At 29.1% G+C, this 5,000-nt stretch overlaps 1 long non-coding RNA gene across 2 annotated transcripts; it reads left to right on the forward strand.

Moving 5' to 3' along the window:
• The first annotated feature begins 2,623 nt into the window (after positions 1-2,623).
• Positions 2,624-3,783, forward strand: LOC119689673. Of its 2 annotated transcripts, none has more exons than XR_005253470.1 (6): positions 2,624-2,820; positions 2,905-3,034; positions 3,097-3,192; positions 3,247-3,317; positions 3,382-3,506; positions 3,575-3,783. It is a non-coding gene; the product is annotated as an uncharacterized LOC119689673 (long non-coding RNA). The 2 variants fall into 2 exon arrangements; XR_005253471.1 differs by having other exon boundaries at positions 3,135-3,192.
• Positions 3,784-5,000: the final 1,217 nt, after the last annotated feature.

Raw genomic sequence — 5,000 nt, forward strand, 5'->3', positions numbered from 1 at the left:
TCTCTAGAAGGTATTTAATACAATTTCAGGCTGCAGTGAAAAACTGTCTCACTCAATAATAATATTAGTAATATTGTATTTTGGTTAAATTATGATTAATTTTTAAGATTCCGGCATTATTGAAGTCTATTTAGCATTACTATTTTATAAGACAACTAATTATAAATAAATAAGTATTTGTTAATATGAGTAATTAAAAAAATAGAAAATTTCTGGGAATTTTTTTATTGTAGGGCTCAATAATAAAGCAGACAATTCAGAATGTATTTAAATTTAATAGTTCATACTTACACGTGAAGTATTCACAATAAACATTTGTGAATACATGTTTGCATTCGAATTGTGGGACTGCCACGCCTACAAGAAAGAAATAATTGTGTAAGCATATAATTGATCTTTGCTTTTTGAAACTTACTGAGTCGGTAGAGACCGACTTGAACTTTATTCCGCAATAGGATATATAAATATATAGAAAATACGTATAAAAAATTCTTTCGACATTTACTTCTAGATTTATATAAGATTATTTATTTCCTTCTACTCTTAATACTTTTGTGATCAGTTTGAGAAGTCAGTAAAATGACGATCAAAGCTTAATAATTACATAAAATCATGTCACAACATGTCTTAGATACATACTATTACACAAATGTGCCCCCCATTGGACCTCAAAAAAGTTTCATTTGAAAATCGGACATGTGGTTCCTATATTTCGACATCGGATTCAATAAAGGTTAAGTCAAGAAAGCATCCTATGCACCAAAACTTAAATCGGGTGATGACACTTAAATGGATTTAAAAATGGAAATTAAACCATCAGAACTAAATGTGAAAGTTAGCGGTTTTCAAGCTAAAAATAATGGCCAAGTTACTATTAAATGTGTTACTTCGAAGAACCGTGAAAAAGTTAAGTGCCCAATATATTAACGAAACACACGCGCTTCAATACACCAAATTATTTATTTCGAGTATCAGTTAAAAGGTAGATAACGCAGAGCTAGTACTTGCAATTAAAAATTAGAACAATATTATGGTTCAACCCACAAAACATTTATGAAAGCCAAAAATTTCTAAATCTTCATTAACTTTTCATTAAACTGGAAGCTGAAAACATTAACTACTTATTAAGCAGGATCACAAATCACCTATTAATATTTTTTCTAATCAACGGCGTGGTATTAATGTGCTTCATTTTGATTCAAGAACCCTTTTTGAGCTATAATTAGACTATGTAGAAAGCGTTTCTGAAATCTCCAAATTAGATGTTATTTGAGTTTCTGAAACATGGTTTAATCACAACATTAGCAGTGTTTTTCTTTCTTTAAGTGGTTTTAAATTATTTAGGCCTGACAGGAAGCATAGATTAGATGGCGGGGTTGATATTTTATGTAAGTCACATTTAAAAAGTCAATTAGTGTCTGTCTCTATGGAAATTGAAATTGAATACATCTGTATGAATGTGCCAATAAGCAAGTACAAAAATTTGATAAATTGTGCCTATAACCCTAACAAAATATTATGGTGCGATCCCCTTTTTAATACCCTTGTACCTATTGCCCTTAACTTTGATTTCGTTGCAGTATTTGTCAATATTGATTTTCAGCTAAATTCTGCTAAAGCAGCTTAATGAAATGACCTATGTATGAACTAAGACGGATCTAAGTGTTGCAATTGCCCACTAGGTGTTGCAACAATGTACGACCAAATCAACTTGATTTAATTGCTGTCTCTGACTTAAATAAAGTCTTGTTATTCGAACTTTCGATTTCGTTTGTGTTTGACTACGACCTATCATTTGTATTTTTCGGTTATATTTCGATTAAAAAATGTACTCCCAGTTAGGTGTCTTTCTGGGACTTTAAATCTCTTGATACTCGCATTTTGTACAGTGAGCTGAATTAGTTGGACAGGAATGAGTGCTAGCTAAGTGCATCAGTCTATAAAAAATTGAAAGCTTTTTATATAAGATTAAAATCGAATTCGATTGGTTTTGATAAAATTCATTTGAAGTTCTTAAAATTTACGCTTCAAACAATTATTTCTCCTCTGATACATATAATTAAGCACTGTTTTACTACTTCAACATTTCCTAGTGCATGGAAAAAATCATTCCAATTAAAAAAAGGTTGAATGCATCGGTATGTTTTGAATATCGCTCATCTAGCATTCTTTCCTTTCTCTGGAAGGCATGTTATACCGTTTTCAGCTTCTCTTCCCTCTGAAATCTGAATTTAGGAAAGATAATAGCTTCACGATTTTTATGTTAAAAGTGCTTGAGTATGTTCGAAAAAGCTATGATAAAAACTTGTCCATGTCTATTTGATTTTTCTAAGGCTTTTATTCGCATTGATCATTCTTCGCAAAAACCTCTTTAACGACTTCTTATTTTCTAAGTCGGCGGCAAAGTTTATCTTTAGTTATTTACTGGAAGATCGCAATTTGTTGTGGTACCGACTGAGTTTCCGACTCTTAAAACTCTTCACACAGGAGTTCCTCAGGACCCCTGAGGAGTCAATTCTGTGTCCAGTCAGATATTTTATTTTTATTCGAGTTTTCCTAGAAAATTTAACTTTCCTGTCAAATAATTTTTTTAAATATTAGTATATTTATTTATGTGTTGTATTAAAAAAATATGTATAAAGAGTGAGTTTCCTAATTCACTCTTCGAAAAATTTACCTATTTTTCTGAAATCAGCAAAATTCAAAATTCTAGTTAAAATTGCAACTCTTCAAGGTCTGATGTGGGTCTAATATCTCACAACCGTACTGCTGCTGTTTGTTATCAATTCATTTAATGGTAATTTCTTAAGGCCCCGTAAGGTAAGGTTAATGAGTTTCAATAATTTCTTTGGAGACAAGAAATTATTTTAAAGAAATTTAATTAAAATTAAATTTCTTTTTAAGTGAATCTGACATTAAAGTAACATATAGGACAGATGCGCAAATGTTGGACAAGTCCCATCAATACATGAATGGATACTGAAGTTTTGATTATGAAATAATTTATTGTAGAATTGCGCAACACGCTTACTTGGTAAGTGAGAAGTTATATTCTATTTTCTCTATCTTTTTAAATTTCACCTCATATTGGAGTAGAAATAATAAATCGAATAATTTATAAACTTGGCATTAAGTTCATGAATCAATTGTTGTGAAGACGATCCAAAAAGCATATACAATGGCTGTAGATTTGTAAGTACATGAAATTTAATAACTTTAGTTATCCTTTCTGAATTCAAACTTTAGTAGTCTCTTGTTTATGGAAATAATGGAATCACACTCAAAAATAGTCGATTCATTAATAAACTTCATTTACGGTACATACCATACATGTATTTAAAAACAAACCGTTAACGAATAATGTTTTCATTAATTATTTAGATAATGTATCGAGGGTTGTAAGTAATTTGGACTTGGTTCACATTATCTTATGTACTTACCCAATTCTCACCATATCATAAAGTGCAAGTGGATGTTCAAGAAACGTGTCAAAAAGCATAGTTTGAGTATGTTATTTATAAGACTTCCTAAAAAATAAGCGATGAACTAGTTAATCCTATAATCCTATTTGCAGTGGGTGTCACTGTCAAGACCGGAGTCGGTATACGGGTACGTGAATAAATCTTATGACTTTGTAAGCCAAAACGAACAAAACATTCTGACACTTTTTCATTAGGAATATGACGTCATAAATAGCAGCAGGAAAAAGTCAAGGCTTTTTTAAATATTTGGTACTCATTTAGACGATAAAAATTCTGATATAAAAAATATATTTTTTACCATCGGCAATAAAATTTTAAATAGATTTAAAACAAATCTTTATACTTTTTTCTAATTGCGTTACTCTCTAATATATACTCTAATATATAAAATGATGATTGGTGTACTATCTTTTAAAGGTAAGTGCTAGATGGGATATTTTAAAATGGGGTATATGAAAGGAAAAAAATGTACTCCATCCCAATATTCAAACAAAATTGGATTTAATCGTAGAGTTATTGACATTAGGGCAAATTATATTATTAATAATAATTATTAATAATATTATTGATAATTAAATCAATACAAAATTATATATTTTTGAATAATATTAATAATAGATGAGCTTGAAATATTAATTAAATGTTTGGCTTAATGTTATAGAAAGGATACTAAATTAACCTTATATTTGCATATTATGGATAGGCTGTGCATGCACTGCGATCTCAAGGATCTATTGTGGAGATATTATTTTCACGATGCGTTAATGAATATAGTATTTGATTCCGCTGAACTTTGTATCGGTGATATTTTAAACACTATTCCTTCCATATTGCACTTCATGCTTTACCTGAAGGATATAAGCAAGAATCTTTTGACTTAATGTTTAATAAAAAATATTAATATTAATTATTATTATTATTAATTATATTCGAATTCCAGATATTAGTTTATATCTAGCGATGATATCATCCCTTATGTTGGATTTTATGCATTATCTAATTGCGGGCAAGTCTCTTAGATGTAAGTCTATTTTACAATAAAATGCCAAGGACTATGACTACATATTTCAGTAGTTGTGATATTCAGAGCAATATTTGGTTCCTATCGAAATAATCGTTTTGTGAATACTATACGTAGATTTTTTTTCTTTTAATATATCTATTTATTTATTAAATCTAAATTATTTTAGATTATTTTTAAATTTTATTAAATTATTTTATAACAAAAGTGTTCAACAAGTATTCAATTTTTAAAAACTGAAGCAAACAAAATTAACTGACAAACATAGTTATAGTTGATTGATATTATTAATATTATTATATTATTAATTGATATTGATATTTAAATTCAGAAAGTTATTTCATTAGTTTAAAAAGAAATGAGAAGAAATGAAAATATGAAAGTAAGATCATTGCGTTGGTACCTCTTTTTTGCGTAATCTTGAAGAACGCCGGGACAGCAGTAGATGCCTTACCAAGTGGTTCGGATGAATTTCAAGTTTTTGTTTGTATTTGCAA

This window comes from Teleopsis dalmanni, chromosome X (genome assembly GCF_002237135.1).
Source record: "Teleopsis dalmanni isolate 2A chromosome X, ASM223713v2, whole genome shotgun sequence".
In the NCBI taxonomy this organism is placed as follows: domain Eukaryota; kingdom Metazoa; phylum Arthropoda; class Insecta; order Diptera; family Diopsidae; genus Teleopsis; species Teleopsis dalmanni.